At 46.4% G+C, this 19,473-nt stretch overlaps 1 long non-coding RNA gene across 1 annotated transcript in view; it reads left to right on the forward strand.

The window, feature by feature from the left end:
- LOC146287399 (uncharacterized) overlaps positions 1-19,473 on the forward strand; it is a 50,384-nt gene that overhangs the window by 6,178 nt on the left and 24,733 nt on the right. Inside the window, exon 2 of the long non-coding RNA XR_014758483.1 lies at positions 1,658-1,726. This is a non-coding gene — a long non-coding RNA (uncharacterized LOC146287399). The remainder of the gene's footprint in view (positions 1-1,657; positions 1,727-19,473) is intronic.

Raw genomic sequence — 19,473 nt, forward strand, 5'->3', positions numbered from 1 at the left:
TTCAAACAGCCCCTCCCCCAAAACATATTAAAAAAAAGAAAAATCCAAATAAATATTTGAAAAAAAGATAGCCTGATGTGCCTAGCCAAAACCAAGCACATCCAATTACCAATTTTTGGATCCTATACCACTTTCCAAACAAAGATGTGTTCTACAAAAATAAGTCCTTTAATTTCACACTTTAATTTCATCTACTACTTTAACATTCTTTCTCATTATTCATGTCATCCACGGATGACTTTAGCCATAGAGTGTGTGTATTATCCATTTAGAATATGCAAATTGATGCTCCAAGCTAGAGGAGACTATGTAAATCTATAAGGAAAAGTCAATGAGGTAGTTAATGATCTTGTGTGGTGCCAAGTAATGGAAAACAATGTTAATTTCATGGCAAAGAATGCCATTTTCCTCTGTTGTTCCCCCGACATTTGCTAATAAAAAAGAACAGACTCAAAGGGAGGCAGTTAATGTAAACTAAGTTTTTGGGAAACTTGTTGTCTTGTTATCAGAATTATTAAGTACAAATGTCAGGCTTGCTGGCCAGGATTACTATCTCAGTGTTTTGTATGTTGTTATGGACACCTATGGGGTGGGATATATTGATACTGCATAACAGTTCTGTTACTGTACTGGCAGACTATAAAATATTTACAAAATTGAAATCAAATGTAATATCCTGCTTTGTAAGAAGCACAGAGGTAACCTCGATTCTTCTTCTTCACATCAAAATTGAACTGTAGTCTTCACAAAATGAAAGATTTATCAGTGACTGGGACAATACATTATCCAATTGCAGTTTGAAGGATTTAAACACTAACCATTGCTGAGTGTGGATTAGATTGTTTTGTGCTAAAAATCACAAAGTTTAATGAGAAAAGGCGATAGGGTTAGAGATAATCAGAGATAAACATTTGTGTATGGTTGCCGCTGGCACCCATTCTCTACTCACAAACGGATGAATTCTCAATGTTCAAATCCCCCCCCCCCCGCCCCTCTCGCGGTCCCTACCCTCCTGTCTCCGGGTGATGTCATCCCTTAGAGATTGTGTCACTGCGATTCCCAAAGACAGCCACTGAGGGAGAAGAGCCACACAGTCCCTGTTTGGGAACAACAGAGGTGTTGTTAGCCTTACCACAAGCGAGGTCTTTGAAGTGGCTCATGTACAGAACGGCTGATTTAGTAGTCTGCTGATAGCGTCAGCTCTCTCAGATCCAGATGTAATATTAATTGTTGTTTTTCATGTCGTCCCGGTATCCCCAGTGTGCAGCTGCTTTGCCCTGACTCATTTGTTCCGAGTCCCTCAGATCATGTTCAATTCCAGCCATACAACCACTCTGACCTTTACGTCTCTATATCTGCTCTGGTTTTGACCTCCGCGCGTGCGTCCAGGAAGAATATACTGCCCGAATATACTGCCCGCTGTTGACACGTTTAGCTCCATAAGGTACCCCGCATGGCAGAGTCCTTTGTCTGTAGCGCAGGCAAACAATGGCACCGACAATATGTTTTTGGGATTTCACAGCACTCAGCCCAAATGGTGTAGAAGCAAAAATAATGAATGTGTTAAGAGGAATGGGTCACATGACTGCTCAAATACTAAATGTCAATGTGTGTTTTCCAGATTTTCCACCGATGACACTGTTATTTCTTTTCACAGGTGAAGACTGCAATACTCAAAAGATCTCATTTATCTGTGATGAGCATCACCGTCCACCAGAGACCAAAGGTACGGTAAGGTATCTAAAGCTCATTATCTCATGTCCCAGTAAACATTTCATTATGAAAGAAAGACATCAAACCACAGAGGGGGCGAAAAGAAATAACTGTGAAATATGATGCACCCAATATTATCGTTCTTAAAACAAACACTGAAATGTGTCATATATTTTCTACTAGGCTGTCTGAAAGACTGATGGTACATTTTACAGTAGTTGTCTTGTGGCTCTAATGTTATATGAAACAGCAGGCGAAAACTGTTCTCCTCACGCATTATTTCATAGTGCGTATTAGTCATTGTCATTTGTGCCAGTACAAGTATAATGCAGGAAGGGAGCATATCTTTCGAATTATTCGTTGTAAAAGGTTAAACAGGAGAATAACTCAGTTCAACTCATGCATTGATGCAGGCACACCCATAATTATCTATTTTAATTTAGTTTACTCGCTGTATAGCGATAGTTATACAAGTTAGAAGGATCTAGATCTTTAATGTTCACATTAGAGTCCGCCTTACGTGAAAAACTTGATCCTTTTGTTTAGTGTGTGTGTTTACTTGTGTGCCTATAGCCTTGCCCTAGTTTGGTGGGGGGTTGAGGGGCGTGAATGACTTGATCCAAAGTATCATTAATTCTGCTCTGCTTGTCTGGGTCCACAAAGTGACCTATGTCTGTCTTCGTCTGGTCTCCCACGAACATCTCACAGTCCTGTCAGCAAGCAAAACTCAGTCACCGAGCAATTATGGGTTTAGTGGCCAGTCCTGGGTCATTAAGAGATAGGATTACTGCTGGGCTGGAGGACCCCAGGAATGTGTAGACCCCTCTAGTGGCCTGCTCACCGCTGATGAAATAGAATTGAATTAATGGGGTTGCCCACTGTGAGGCCTGATTAAAACGACACACTCCCTTTGATCCTTCAGCGAGGTGACCATGCCCAGCCCCAGAAGGACAGGAGGGATTGGGGCGTTTTGAGTGTGTGTGTGTGTGTGTGTGTTCTCCATGCGTGTCCGTGTGTGTGTGATGAGGCTGTGTCCGTCCTGGGTCACTGCCTCACTGATTAACACTCCTCATTAAGTGTGCTGGGCCTCAACCTTAGCCAAGGGGCTTCAGGTGTGACCCTGCTCACTGCTTCCAGAGCTATGGGGCTAACCAGCTGCGCAGCAGCACAGCACTCTCATCCAAGATGGCCGACCCAAATTGGAAATAAATCTGTGTGCTGGGAGAAGAAGAAGTTTGCCCCTGCCGTGTTTGTCAGCCATTCCTACGGTACATAGAGGAATACGTATGTTTGTGTGTACATTCGAAAGCATCTAATCTGACAATATGTTCTCTAAATTGTCCAACAAAATCATAATGTAATTGACAGTAGCTGTGGCCAGTGACGCCCTGCATACGGGCCTGTTCATTGTGTTGTCTGGTGCTCCAGACAGCCACTGGAGCTGTCTGGAGGAATCATTCTCCTGGACGGCTTACATAATGATAGATGACAGGCTCCTGTGTGGAGGAAAACTGGTCTCTTGGTAGCAGACAGAGCCAGCCACTCAGCCAGAGGGTCCTGAAGAAGCTGAAGGCCCGCTCGCTCCAACGGTCATGCCAGCAGGGGGGCCCTGGTGACGGTGGAGGGACAGGGGGGTCCTGGTGATGGTGGAGGGACAGGGGGGGCCTGGTGATGGTGGAGGGACAGGGGGGGCCTGGTGATGGTGGAGGGACAGGGGGGGCCTGGTGATGGTGGAGGGACAGGGGGGTCCTGGTGATGGTGGAGGGGGGTCCTGGTGACGGTGGAGGGGGGTCCTGGTGATGGTGGAGGGACAGGGGGGCCCTGGTGACGGTGGAGGGGATGGTGGAGGGACAGGGGGGCCCTGGTGACGGTGGAGGGACAGGGGGGCCCTGGTGACGGTGGAGGGACAGGGGGGTCCTGGTGATGGTGGAGGGTCTGGAGGGGCGGTGGTGCTTGGCAATGTTGGAGGAATCGATCTGGCGACCTTCAGATTACTAGCCCGATTCCCTCACCGTTCAGCCACCTTACTCCCTATAGGATAAAACTGCATGTGACTTAAGGTAGCTGTAGCTGTGGGTCAACAGATGAGTTAATGTATTGCCATTAGTTAGTCTTGATTATGCCTACAAGGTGGATTGAATCAACCTTACCCGTGGGTCAGTAATTAGGGAGCAGCTTGGATTAAGCTAGGTGGTCCGCTCTGGCCTGCTGACATACAGAAAGCCTCTGCTGTGCCCTTCAGAAGGACATTTGCCATGATTCAGCTATGTTAGGTAGTTAGCTGTGGACAGAACATGATGTGTGTCCACTGCAAAGGTGTCTGCTAAGCTGAAAAAGTAATGACTCTAATGATGTGACCTGCAACGTAGACGCTATGAGGTGCATGTGTAGGTGATATAGTTTCAGATGCTGAGAGCAGGCAGGCAGGCGTGTGTGTGTGTGTACTGTGCACAATGTGTTGAATCCCTCCATCTTTACTGCAACTGCCTCTCCCCCTGTCAGTACAACCATTTCCATAATGATAAAACAGCTTTCTCTAGTACTAACTAATTTGAAGAATAGGCTTATGGCTTCACACAGCCAATGTGTTTACACCATTATATTGCCGTCACATAAACATTGAAGTATGGGTTGTTACACACCCAGGGTGATTTAGCCCAGTGGGGGCTCAGTGGCCCTTAAGGAAATGGCCACAACCAGGGGCTGTCACACACACACACACAGACAATGACACGCACACACACGTACACACACACACACACACACACAGACAATGACACGCACACACACACGTACACACACACACACACAGACAATGACACGCACACACACACGCGTACACACACACAGACAGGCCCCCCGCGGGCCAGCCCACAGCAGGGGTCGCAACATGACATCTCACCCGAGCCATTGAACCTAATATCTGTGAAGGAGCCGTAGCAGAATGTTAGCACACAGGAATAATCAGCTGCTTTACAGACCACACATTATTAGCAGTAATAAGGGACTGGGCTTCAGTATAAGCATCATCTTATGGGTTGTAAAGAAACCCAAAGCTGTGTCTAGGGTGATTATCATGTACATGCAGTGCAGCAGCTTGTGCTGGTCATTCTCTCCTTTTTAAACAGACTAGAAAGAGTGAGGGAGTGAGGGTAGAGTTATTTCCCGGCCAGTGTAAGTTGAATAATCCACTTGACTGCATCCATATCCATTCTGAGCAAATGAATGTTTCGTACGACTGCTTTGAACCTCCAAACTCCCTCTCTCTTTCTTTACTGACAGTCTGAGAAAAGAGAAAAAAACACTGCATTATTTGGCAAACTTGGAACTTTGCATACAAATTCCATAATTGACAGAATGACACCCAGTAACAACATTCATGAAGATTCATATAGGTGTTAGAACAGTGTCATGTCAGACTTATACATACCCCTTCAAAAAGTATCTTGTGTTTTGAACTATTTTTATAAGTTATGTGATCTATGTATGAAGTGCTTCATTGTTACTGTGTCTTAATTAAATTATAAATCATAAGTAAATACACAATATGATTCTCTCAGCAAGCGAAGCACCCTAGATATTTCTTTGATGGTATTTAATGTCTTAAGGACTTCAGAGGAAATCTCTAACTCTGAAGAATGATGCTTGTGGCTATGAAGTGCTGGAAAGAGTTCATGTTGATCAAGTCTTAGCAACAACGGCGCCTGAATGAAAAATAAATAGACATTGTGTGGGAAAGAGATCAAACTAACTCTGCTTTTGTGATTGCTCTGCGATTCCTAAAAGCTGTCATTGACCATCTGAAACTACTCTGAAGTGCTTTTAATTTATAAACCTCAATTCAATGCCCATGAGACAATGTTGTCCCTCCCTCCCTCCCTCCCTCCCTCCCTCCCTCCCTCCCTCCCTCCCTCCCTCCCTCCCTCCCTCCCTCCCTCCCTCCCTCCCTCCCTCCCTCCCTCCCTCCCTCCCTCCCTCCCTCCCTCCCTCCCTCCCTCCCTCCCTCCCTCCCTCCCTCCCTCCCTCCCTCCCTCCCTCCCTCCCTCCTTACCTCACCTTAATCTTCTGTGCACTACCATTGTGAAGATATCAAATGTAACATTTTAATAGCTAGCAGCATGCCCTCTTCAATACAATTGTCACTCAAGTCGGCCCACTTGTTTGTGAATGTCAACACAGGATCTATTTCCCTGTGCATCTTGACAGAAGTTGTGACGTTGAATTGATTTTACTCTGGACATCTGTATTCTGTCTTTTTAGAGGCCTTACAATGAAATTGCCCTTTCAGACCATGTTGGTCTACTACGAGTATCCTACAGTACATCACACACTAAATCACTTACTGTTATAAGATGACTATCAGTGTAGATGATGCATGTGGTTTTCCTTACGTCATGGCTGTTTGTAGCTTCAACCTGGGTAAGAAAGGGACATTGCTTCGGTATGGGACATGACCTGTCCATGGACGACAGGGGACGATTTCTTTTTAGCCATAATCAGTGTTGCCACAGTGACAGTCCTATAGAACAGTCAAGGTTTCAGCCTTGCTCTTGATCAGTCAGACTAAGAGAGTAAAAGCAGGGGGTCTGAACAGCCTGGATGGTCTGTGGTCTCTGTGGAGGAGGACACTGGCCGTGCCCTCTGTGTGAATAGTAAGTCTTCATGTTCGTTCCACTCCTCTCTAACTAGCGGATGTTCGCCTGTAAAATTAATTTCCCAGCAGGGGTTCTTATCAACGCATTCCAATGTTCTGTTTGATCATTCATGGTCAACCTGTCTGCCCGAGTGATATTTTACATTACATTAATTGTGAGTATTAGCTGCCGAAGTATTATTGCATATCTCCCCATGTTGACACAGGTTTCAATTGCCAGCTGCAGAGTAAAACTCATTACCGAGCCTATCTTCAGCCTACATATGTAGGGTTAGTCTCTGTTTTATGGTATTTTCCACTGCTGTTCACAAGCGTGACTAAGGCACTGAGGTTGGCCTGTATAGAGACCGCTGGAGACTAGGAAGAGTTATGACAGTATTAAACACAGTCCACAGGCTCCCTATCCAACCACCAGCCTCGCAGTAAAGACAACGTCTCTCAGACGTTGTGTGTTTATCGTCAGACGAATATGAAGCACTGAACATGCCACTCATGTAATGGATGACATTCGGATGGTCGGTTCATTTCAGTCACACGTTCACAGATCACACGCCATGTGGCTGTCTCTACTGTGTCACACTGTTCAAATAGTGTACCACCCAACAACATCTAAATGCTTTACAGTCAACACTTATCTGGCCATGAATCTTAGGTAGGGGATTTTGAACCCCTGATTTTGTACTGGTCAAACTGGAGACAGAGAGGACCCCAAACAAACACGGTTCTACTGTGTAGGTTCACGGCTAGTGCATTTTACTCTGTGTGTTGAGCCATTTAAAATCCACATGTAGATTTATGGTCACATATGCAGTGCAGATGTCAAGAAGACGATATAGGGGGAAAATAAGTCTGCCCTGGTTTGAGGAAGGCACATTCCTGCGCTGTATGGACTTTCACTATTTAGTGTCCCCCAACCTTTCTCCAGCTTGCTTTCTGACCAGTCAAGCAGAACGACCGTCTGCTTTTTAACCCTCTCTGTTCTTGGCACTCTGCTACACAGATTTCATACGGGCACAGGCACAGCTGTCTTTTGCAGTCGTTTTATAAAATAGGAAACCATGGATTGTAAAGTTGTTGTTTTTGAGAGGAAGAAAACTCCAGCTGATCTTACTTTGAAGAACCAATTTTTATATATATATATTTATATATTTTTTAATCAAGCCAGCGTGTAGAGGTGTAGAGTTGTGCGTCATAGCGATAAGGTGTGAGGTCTGAGTTGACATGAGACACATGCTGGGTGAAGTATTCTTCAGAGGCTAGTGTGGCAGGTGTACAGACAGCAGACAGCATTGGAGGAGAGCACTCAACGCTGCAGACACTGAGGCCCGTAATGACCTGTCAGGTGGATGAAAGAAAAACGGTAAGGATCACAGAGAGAACAGTCAATACATAGATTGACCCTCCTTTTTGTTGTCGGCTGTCGCGGTCCTGTTGAAAGTTGAAAGTTTGTTGGGAAGCTCGCCTTGTGTGCCTCAAAATCATTGTCATTCTACTTTATAAAAATACTTTATAGATTGTCAAATATTGTTAGGATTACCCTCTGAGATCTATCTAGCATCAGTCAATCATCCATTGCTGAGATTTGACATATCAGTAAATCACATGACTTCTTGCGTTCCATCATCAGCTGACCCTGCAGCAATGCATCGTGGGATTGAATGACACATGCCCTGTTTCCTGACAGCTGACTGGTGTGATTGAAGCCGCTTTGTCTTATATAATCACTTTAAATCAGATTTAGAGGTACGGTTCAGGGGCTATTTCAACTCAGACATACTAATATGTTTTCATGAGATTTCCAGTAATCTTGTTTTCTTTTTGATTGCTGGTGCACATCTGTCACTCTCCCCCTGCCCCCCCCTCCCGCTGCCCCCCCCCCCCCCCCCCCTCCAGTTCCAGACCTTCCTGTCCACCGTGTTGGGTCCAATATAGCTGTGTCAAGGACGCCTCTCCTGAGGGAGGGGCCTGGGTCACTGCCATGTGAGCGCTGTCCCAACTGTCACACCACGCCAGCCTACTCATCTTTTCCTCCTTTTCATCTCTCTCATTCTCTCCCTCTCTCTCAATCACTCCGTCTCATTTCAGAACCTTTTTTTTCTGTTACCATTTTGGCCAATTCCGGGCTGAAAGGGCTTGTTTTGGCTGTGATCAATAGCCATTACAGCAGACAGACAGAGAGACCAGGAGAGAGACTTTGCTTTCCCTGTCGGCCCAGTCCTTCCTGATGCCTGTCATTTCACTTAATTGCTTTGCTAATATCATCTCTCCGCCTGGATGTAGGTCAGTCAGGCCTCACTGCCAGAACCAATGCTCTGAAACTATCCTTCCCCCCACTCCTCCACCTCCCTCCACCTCCTTTTCCCTCCACCTCTTTATTTGTGTCTCTCAGAACTCAAAGATGCACAATACAACCGAGGAATTGTTTGATTATTGACAGAATTTGTGTCAGAACATTTTCGTTGTTGTTGAACAACTTAGCAAGCCTTTAATTTCTCTTTACTCTTAAAACTAGATTTTGGTTGTCCAACGGAGTTGTGATATTGCCTTTAGAGTTAAGGATTATGGGTTTTTCAGAGTCTTGTGTTGTGGCTAAGTATGTGTCCAACAACTGTAATGCCCTAATGTAATTACTTAAAAGTTACAGTACAGCTTGGATTGCTCAACTCAAAAGCAGCAAAGCAACAAAAAGCAGACATAAAAATATATTTTTTATATCCATCGTCATTTGATGTGCTCAACAATTAAATCATCCAGAAAAGCAATATCCTTCCCAGTGTGAGCAGAGCTGTCTAGAAGGACAAAACTAGCCTATAAAACTACAGCGCCATGTCTGCAAGCTTCTCTGAGGCCCAGCCTTAGGAGCTCTTGTACAGCTGCCCAGCTGTTTACCACAGCAGAGACTACAGGCAGCCATCTTAAACAACCTCACTGAGCATTGACGAGGATCATGGGGCTTGTAGTTCCGTGGAGACAGCAGGGCCCAAGGCCAGCTACTGTCATGGCTTCATACTTTCCTCTGCTCCTGGTTTAACGGCGCATGAGAGGGATGAGGTGTGCTGCTTTGGCTTCTGCCCCAACCCCAGCCCCATCAACACCCCTAGACATAGCCCCAACCCCAGCCCCAGCAACACCCATAGACATAGCCCCAACCCCATCCCCACCAACACCTCTAGACATAGCCCCAGCCCCATCAACACCTCTAGACATAGCCCCAACCCCAGCCCCACCAACACCCCTAGACATAGCCCCAACCCCAGCCCCACCAACACCCCTAGACATAGCCCCAACCCCATCAACACCTCTAGACATAGTCCCAGCCCAATCAACACCTCTAGACATATCCCCAACACCAGCCCCACCAACACCCCTAGACATAGCCCCAACCCCATCAACACTCCTAGACATAGTCCCAGCCCCAGCCCCATCAACACCCCTAGACATAGCCCCAACACCAGCCCTTATCCCTGCCCCAAGCTATAGCCCTAACCTCCAGCCCCAGTTCTAGCTCTAACCTTTTTAATCAGCCTCCCTAGCACAAGCCACAGCCATACCCATAGCCCCAGAATTAACCACAGCAACAGCCGTGGCCACCAACTGCATGGTGTGTTTGTCTGGCCTCTCTCCATCTTTTGGAACCCTCAGGCTGGAGAACGAGCAGCCGAAGACGCCAGTAGAGCATGAACCGTCCAGCATGCTGCCTGACCAGCATCCCTGTCCCCGAATCGCTCCCACAAAGAGGCTCTTTTAACAGCCTCTCCCCCCCCCCCTCCCCGAGAAAAGGTACTGTCCCTGTTCCCTGCCTCCAGGTGCTTTGTGACAGAGGACTCCATTCACATGTCAAACCTCACACGGGCCCTAATCGATGCCCAGTGGTAGTTCTTCCACCCTGAGGCTCCCAGCCTGTGGGAACATTGCGAGCGTGGGCTCGGGTCGAGCTGAGAGACGGAGCTGTGGGCTCAGAAGCCCATCTCTCTGGCCAGTCATAATCCTGTGTCTTTTGGCCCCCGGTTGCAGATTCCAAAGACAATCCACCCGAAACTCCTCTTGATCGTCGAGAGTGAAAGTCCAGCTGTCACCCAAACTCGGTATTTAGTTTGGAGAGTTCCTGCGAGCTGAACTCAAGCCTGGCTTGCGGGCAACATTGAGGGTCTGTTGTTTTTGAGCTCTGAGACACAGGGGCTTGCTGATATGTGGTACGCCAGGATCTCAGAGCTATGTTGGGCTATTGTCAGATCACATCCATGTGCTCCAACACTCATTTTATAGTTATTTATTTATTTTCTGGTTGTGACGTCACTGATTTGATTACATTTACTCCTAAATGAAATGGTTGCACTGGCCCAAGGTACAATGTCAACAGTAGAACATAGCACAGATGCTATTTGCTCTTTGTTTTATTCCACTATCCATTTACAAACACACACTCACAACTCTCTGCCGTCCTGCTCTCATGCTGATTGGCTACATCGTGTCGGGTAGCAGTATTTCCTCCAGTCACTTTAGCGAGGAAGCACCATCTGCTTCCTCAACGGTCTCTCTCTCTGTCTCGCTTTCTCTCTCTCTCTCTGTCTCTTTCTTTCTCTCTCTCTCTCTTTCTCTCTCTCTCTCTCTCTCTCTCTCTCTCTCTCTCTCTCTCTGTCTCTCTCTCTCTTTCTCTCTCTCTCTTTCTCTCTCTCTCTGTCTCTCTCTCTCTCTCTGTCTCTCTCTCTCTTTCTCTCTCTCTCTGTCTCTCTCTTTCTCTTTCTCTCTCTCGCTGTTTCCCTCACACTCCAGATCCCATTCAGATGTGAATGCCAAAGCAATCAGATTGGGAGGCACTGACATGTACACTCAGAGGTCGAATTTGCGAGTCAAATTTCCCCTTTGCTATTCTGCATCCTGGTAAACAGATTTTGAAGATGAATTTGTCGAGTGGTTCCTTTTCACCCTGTGAGGCCGGTGCCGTTTGGGGAGGAAATGCCAGGATCTGATGGTGGGAGATGATGACAAGGCTCTATTTAGGATGATCTTTTCACTGCTTCTGTAATAGCTTCATCTATATTCATGTGTGTATTTGTCTGTTGTTGGTTGATATTCATGCATGCTGTACCCCCATTGTCGGTGTGTCGTTCCTGACAATGCCAATTGACTCTGTCAGTCAACGGACACAAGCAGCTTCACCAACAAAGGGGCAAGGAATGGAAGTCGTTCTCTGTTCTGACAAAAGCCAACAAGCTGAAGCATAGGAAAGATTTGTACCTCCTTTGAGGCACTCCTTAGCGTTGCCTGGATTACAACAAACTATGCTTCCCCACTGTGCACGCCGTGGCGCTAGGCGCCTCGACATATCTTGCAATCAATCGTTAATCATTTTGATATGTAGGCCTGTAGGGAGATATGAAATAACGGGTGGAAAACGGACCAGTGGTGTAATCATGTTATAGAAAGACATCCTTCCTGTCTTTTATGTAGCAGATTCTTATTTGTAGAAAAGCATTGTCTCTCGGGTTGTTTCATAAGCATCTAGGCTGCATGGGAAGCCTAATTCCCCTGGAAAAGTAGTGTGATGGTCCCCAAAAACAATAATCGTCTCTAAGTGAGATAGTATCGGACTCCCTCTGTCTAATACACACGCAGGGGAGATTTTATTGAGGAGATCAAAACGATTCAACCGTTTAAAGAATGTTCAGAAGCATGTGTGCCGAGGTAATGAATTCAACAGATGTGCCACGCTGAAATCCATGTTGATCATTTTGACGGTCATTTTAGGATGAGGTTTAGGACAAACAAAACAAAATTAAAATCCCTTCATTACCGCTTCATGTGGTTTGGAAAAGGAAGCCATGTTGAAATGTTGTTGTGCTTTAAAGAAACTCCCTCATAGTCTTGCACCCTGTTTGCTCCCCAGCTAAGAATAGGATCCACCGCACCTTAACAGCAACTCTTGGGATTGCGCCCTTATTTAATCAACCAGTGTGAGGCATGCATCTTTATCCACTTTGGCTAACCAGGCACATATTGACAAATCTAAATCATATTATAGTGCAAAAATTAGCTGTGAACTGCCCCAGAGATATTGCCTGACAAACCCCACAGTCTTATTACTCCTGACTGAAATATCCAGGTCATGTTGGCTGATATTTTTATGATTGTGTTAATTGGAGTGACCAGTCATTAGAGCTTGTTTTATCACTGCTGCTGGCCTTTTAACGGTTCTCTCCGAGTGGGTTAGGCAATGAGTCATGTCGAGTAAGGACAAGTGCTTTCCTCCATGACTCAAGTCCTCAGCATAACCTAATTTCCCTCCTCAGACCAGACGAAAGAAACGAAAGAACCTTCATATTAACTTTGTTTGTGAGCCTCCGTGGCATTCTTCACAAAAGATGGCCTCTGTTACAGAATGGTATTTATGCTTTGGAGTCTGGGCCGTATCCTTTTAGGCACAAGCCAATGCATATGGACGTAATACAATTCAAAGCTTCGCTTCGCCTGGCACTGAATCATACCTTGAAGGTTTCCAACGAATTTCATGAAAACTGATTTCATAAAAAAAAAGAAAAGAAGAAGAATAATAGGGTTAAAAAATAAATAAGCCCTAGCCCAATACGATGCGTGACACTTTTACTATGTTGTATGCTGTGCCTGTTACTTTAAGCCTTTTCTCTACTTTAAGATACGGTATGAGATTCACCAACCAATTGTCTGTTTATTACTGCTGTGTCCAGCCAGTCCCTGATAAGATTAACAAGAGTCTCTAAATCATTGCAGAAGAGAGACAGTGTGCTGGTCAGTGCCTGGGCAGCAGTGTTCCACCAATGTGGTCTGCGTTTGTTGGAGTAGTGAGTCATGCTTTATTACAGGGCCGTGCACATAGGCTTGAGAAAAGGGAGGTGTTAGCAATGACCACTGATACCTGGGCTGCGTTTCCCGATAACAATGGATTGTAGCAACGATCGAGCAAAAAAACGAAACCATCCATATTTATTTTGTGCGTCGCCCAAACATGCTCGTAAGGAGTAGGCTGATAATATGGGCTTTCAAGAGCTATGAATTTTCAAGACACACTTTAACTACGATGGCTTTGGGAACGGCCCGTTAAAACTAAGATTCGTCCTACGGAGGATTCTACGATCAATTTAGGCTTACGACGCTTTCGGGAAACGCAGCCCAGGTCAGTTGTTCCTCGTTGAACCTGGTGGTAAAGGTCAGGAGGTTAGGTAGATGGTCTCCTGCATCGGTGAAGGTCATCTCTTTCCTCCAGCTACGGTGAGAGGAAGGAGTCGGCCTGCCTAGCACAGGCCTCATTTCCCCTCGACGGATCTTGGCAGTCTGCCGCAGAACTTTGGAGGGGGAAGTCGCCCGGGCAACGCACTTAACCGTGTTCTAGTCTTGTAATCCAATCATTTTTTAATGTCTTTTTTTATTTATTTATTTTGATATGAACCTGTAACTTCTTCAATCTTTGTAGAGAAGAGTGTGAGGATTGTCGCAGTGAAGTGTTTTGGAATTTGATCAGCTTTCATGTACGACAGTGAATTTCTCAGTGTAGCAGCAAGAGGACTTTGACAATGACATATGGCAGCATGACGTACACACACACACACACACTTAAGGAACAAACACACATACAGCATACAGTCTTGATGTATTTTAGTATGCAGTGATCAAAACATATTAGTGTGATTTTTTTGCTCTTATTAGAAACAATATTTCTGCGCCACTGGATAAATGGGCTCCCAGTAAGGATAAACATCCTTTACCATCTAATCAGTGGGAATGGTGGTTCCAATGCCCAGGTGTTTGTTGGTGAGTCCTTCAGCATTGTGAGATCATTCAGGAGACGTAACGTGAGACGATGCAGGGGTAGCTGCGTTCAGCTGTCCGAGCTTGTACATGACGTGCCTCTGAAGCTGGAATCCTGGCAGGTACGTCAGTAGTACATGGTGTCTGTCTGTGTGGGTTGCTGTGATTCAGATAAACTGTCTGAAATCAATAACCGTGCTCAGGCACAGAGCACAGCAGCCTGTGCCTCCTCTCCAGCCCTTACCTTCAAAAGGTCAGACACCACCCAGTGTCTTTAACCACACATCGTTTACAGCGTCCTTCTCCAGGCTCTAATGATTCAAACTGAGTTTGATGTGTAAAGGCTGCTGGCCGCTTGTCCTGTATTTCTCTTTGATTAGCTCTGAGATCTTCGGTCCTAGATGACAGGAATAGATGCTGGTGTCTTTGACTAGCAGGTAAGGCTCAAAGCCTTTCCTTTTAGTCTGAATTAGACTGACTGGCCCCTGGCTGATGGCAGGCAATTACCGGAGATTGTCTCTCCCTCCTTGTTGTGTTTGCTGGTAAAAGCAAAGCAGCTTTATTTTGGAGGAGAACGTGTCGGTAGGTATTCTGGAGCCTGAAAATAACACCAAAAGATGTACGTGTGACTTGAGGGACTTTTTGAGTAGGCAATTTGTTTTTTAATGAAGGTAAGGGTTCTTGTGACATTGTGACCCTAACATGGTGACCTGGTGACTAAATGTAGCACAACATTTCTCTCACTCATTCATTTTCATTTCAAGTTATCTGTGTCATTATAATGGGCATCAGTGAGAAACAAATTTGCCGATTTTTCCCCCTGTCTTTATACACGTGTCTTGCACCCTCACTAAATTGCTTTCAGTTCCTCCTTTGTCAAATACATCAAGGGAGTGGGAAGGAGATTTAATGAGTCACATCTTTATTGAGCGATAGCTTGATGATAATAACAGATCAGAGATTGACCTTGGCGGGGTCCAGATCCATTTTCCTATATGAGAACAGGGAAAACAATCAACATCCTGCTCTCCTGTACAGCAAGCTCCTGAAAAACTACTGCACAAGGAGTGAGTGGGAGAGGAAGAGAGAGGTGAGAGGAAGAGAGAGGTGTGAGGAAGAGGAGGAGAGAGATAAGGGGAGAGAGAGAGGAATGCGTGGAGCCAGAGCTACCTCTTCTTTTTATCCTTCGTTCGTTCTCCGAGCACATCCGAGAACCCGGGAGGATTCTCCAGCCAGAGGGGCCGCTCATCAAAATGGCCGCCGCCTGATCGTTCAATAATAACCCCATCACCAGCTCTCCCACTATGTTTGTTTATTTTCCGTAATGAGCCGTTAGATTTGAAACCTAATGTTACCAGTGATTTGTTCAGCGGTCGAAAATGAATATGAATGATGATAATTCTGAGGGGAGGCACATAATTGGTTGAAAATACCACAAGCTTTACCACTCAAGGGCTTTAAACATCCTCATTACTAATGGCAGTGGAAATCCTGCCTGGAAACAGAAACCCATGTCAGCACGTACAGCCTGCTTCTCGGAAATGATGGAATTTGTGTTCATGTAAGTGAATCTCACAGATATTTATTTCCCTCATAGCAGTTTGCAATTTAATTAGATGGTCACAAGCCAGCTAGTCAGGACCGTAACTTTAGGAATGTAGATGTCATATTCCTACCGTTCTTAGTCAGTCACTCCGCCAGTCGGTGTGACATTCGGCTTTATGAAATGGCATTTGTGACACGTGCTCACAGAATAGATGTCATATATTCCCCCCAATTGGCTCATCTAGGTATCAGGCTAACAGGCAGCTGCTGTAAAGGATGTAAGCACCAGGTCTTCTCACTCTGTCACAGCTCTGTGGCTGCACAGCTATCACACCCATGCTGGAGCGAAGAGGAAACGCTGGCGTTGGATTGCAGCAGGTTTCTTTTTTCTCCAGGCCTGTGGGTGGATATTCTGCTCTGTTTCATCACTTGTGTACCCCGGTTTCTTCTCCGCATGTCACTGTGCTGTTGTGGCTGCAGGATTTTATAACGTAGAGGGGTGTGGATGGAAGTGGACCCGAGCATGTATGGTCCTTAACTTATTTATGAGCTTGAGCAAATTGGAATTCTGTAAAATATCTGAAATGATGTATGCTGATATTTCGTAATGGTCTCCCGTTGCAGTTGTATAACATGTAGGCCTGTTTGTTTTGTAATGGCAGGCTAATAGTTCAACATTGTTTTGCGTTTGGCACCTTGAAAGGCACCTCAGGCTCTCAATTTTTTCCACAATAGATTCTAGAATAATTAGATTACACAGTCTTTTTATATATATATATATTTTTTTTTAATGTGTTTTTTAATGAATGAGTTTTATGTGTGATTCCAAAATCACACCTTTAGCGGATTGGAAAATCTCCTGTTCACAGCCATGCTGTGAGTCCAGTCGGGCCTTTAATTGCTGTCACATACAGCAAGCTTCACTCTGGGAGATCCATGTGCTTGTCCTTTTTCTCCCAGGAAGCCTGCCTCACTGCCTCACTGCCTCACTCTGCCTCCTACCCACTGATACGGCCTCATTCTTCATCCTGCGTTCTCACACCTTCCTCTTAGAACCTCTCCACCATGCTCATTCACACCCATGCACACACACATATACATGCACACTGCACACACTGCACACAGCCAACACATACACACACATATATACTATATGTGTGTGTACACACACAGGGGAGAGGAAAGGGAGATGGAGCGAAAGTGAAGGAGGGGTTGAAAACTGGTGTGAGGGAGAGTGGAATAAAAAACAAGAAGGTGAGAGATGAGCCGGGGTCTTGTGAACTCCCTAATGAGAAACCACACTGTCCAGTCCTCCATGCAGCTGTGCTGGTGCTGCTCTGCTTCTCTCCAGTGTTTGAAGGACATCGCGGCGCCCTCCTCCTGCCCTCCTCCCTGCCACCATGCCCTCGTTATCGCCCCATGATTAGCCAATTCCCTCCCCTAATCAGATAGCTGCTGTCTGCCGGAGGAGACGGACGGTATAGGAGGCAGGCCCCGCCTCACTGCTCTTTACAACCCAAATCCAGTTAGCCAGAGGTAAATGAGGGCCTGTCAGTCTGTCTTGGTACTCTGTTGTTGTTGTTGTTGTTGTTGTGTGTGTGTGTGTTGGAGAGTGTATGTGTGTATTGGAGTGTGTGTGCGTATCACAGGGAACGTGACACAACCTCACACCCCACCTCACTCCCCACCTCACTCCCCATCTCACTCCCCACCTCACTCCCCATCTCACTCCCATCTCACTCTCCATCTCACTCCCATCTCACTCCCCACCTCACCCCCCACCTCACCCCCCACCTCACCCCCACCTCACTCCCCATCTCACTCCCACCTCACTCCCCATCTCACTCCCATCTCACTCTCCATCTCACTCCCAACTCACTCCCCACCTCACCCCCCACCTCACCCCCACCTCACTCCCCACCTCACTCCCCATCTCACTCCCATCTCACTCTCCACCTCACTCCCCACCTCACTCCCACCTCACCCCCCACCTCACCCCCCACCTCACCTCCCACCTCACTCCCGCATATCCTCCAAGGGTTCCCAACACGGGCGAGCAGTTTCCCGCTCGTAAAGCAATCATCTCCAGCCCCGCCTGCCCTCCCTCACACCCCCCCCCACCATCACCACCTCTTTCTTCTCCTCTCAGCGTGCAGGGTGCTGACTCGGCTCCGCATATGGAGAGTGACTCCCCCAAGCAAGACGTTATTGATTTGCCCTGTTTGTAAGAGGGAAATGTTCCAAAACCTCTCAGGCCAATTCTGCACCAGCAAGCAGGCAGGGGTGTGTGTGTGAGTGTGTGTGTGAGTGTGTGAGTGTGCGTGTGCGTGTGCGTGACATGCACACGACACCTCGCGCCACTGAGGAGAAAAGAGAAACACGAAAAACGCTTTTGGTTACATCTGCTTCTGTCATGGGACGTCAGGTACCCGTGCCTTATGGAGGGAGCGGAGATGTCTAGCAGTGTACAACTCCTCCCTCCTCCGATGGAATAGTCCCCTTGTTCAGAGAACACTTCGGAAGCTGCGGTTAACTGTCTTCCCAGTAATCACTTCAGAATTTCCAGGGAAAAGATGACAATTAGGGCAGGCGGTTTGAGTCTCGCTTCATGTTCTGTACGAAGATCGAACTTCATTTGGAGTATTTTCTTGTGTAATTGTGTTCTGGTATGGGTGTACATTAAAGCACTATAGACTGGTCATTACAGGGCTCATGAAGACACACACACATGCACACACACTAGACTTCAATATTGGCCCAGGCCAGTGAGCTACATCATTGCTTCATTTGGTTCAAACTCCAGAGCGCAGGAGTCATTTATCTACATAGTGTGTGTCTAACCTCCGGGGTACACCCCCTCCACCACTGGTAGAAATCAATGACTCAGTGCACGACACAGAGAAGTAGAGACCTGAGTCATCGATTTTTTTATTTTATCATCCCTCTCAGCCGTTTACTGTTCATATGGATAATTTACTCTTTAACACTTTGGGTTTATTTTAGGAGATGTGTTTTCTTCTGTCTGCAAATTGCCCCCTGCGCACTACTTAACAGAAGCAAAAGGAAGTGTTTAGGGACTGGAATTCCGAGCGTCTCTCCACTGGCGTGGGAGACCAGGTGGGCCTCGGACGCCCAGTCGGCTCAGCTAAGACAGGGATGTGTCTGACAGCTCAGCTCCGTGTCTGGTTTCCCCTCACACCCCTCCTCCTCCCCCCCCCCCATCTCCATCAGAGCTTCTTGACGGTATGGCTCCAGTTTGACTCTTGTGTTTGTCGTACAGTCATTGGCAGTTAGTCATCTGACCTGGTGTTGAACCCAATTCCATAACTCCTCAGCTTCACATGCTGCCTCCTGCCACTGCGAATCACCTGCTGCCTCCTGTTCTTTAGCACTCTCTAAAGGAAACATGGCGGAGCATGCCAGCAGAAGAGCACGCTTGCATGGAAATGTCAAGGAGATTTAGACAACTGCAAAATTCATGAGGTGGCATTTCACCATTATCTCTCTTTCTCTCTGTGGATGTCTGAGGCACTATGTTCTTAAAAACAGACTTCTGCAAATGTGTGTGTGTGTGTGTGTGTGTGTATGATTGTTACCCTGTTGGAAAACTGTGTACAAACTATGTGGTGTCCCAAAAGTAACTGATGCTATCTCAATAGACCAGAAACCCAGTGGGGCCCCGTGCTGGTGTTTTCACATCTCCTGTCTATAGTCACACACACACACACACACACACACACACACTCAAATCCTTACATACACACACCTACACACACACA

Source organism: Hypomesus nipponensis, chromosome 6 (assembly GCF_054491055.1).
Source record: "Hypomesus nipponensis isolate SF chromosome 6, ASM5449105v1, whole genome shotgun sequence".
Taxonomy (NCBI): domain Eukaryota; kingdom Metazoa; phylum Chordata; class Actinopteri; order Osmeriformes; family Osmeridae; genus Hypomesus; species Hypomesus nipponensis.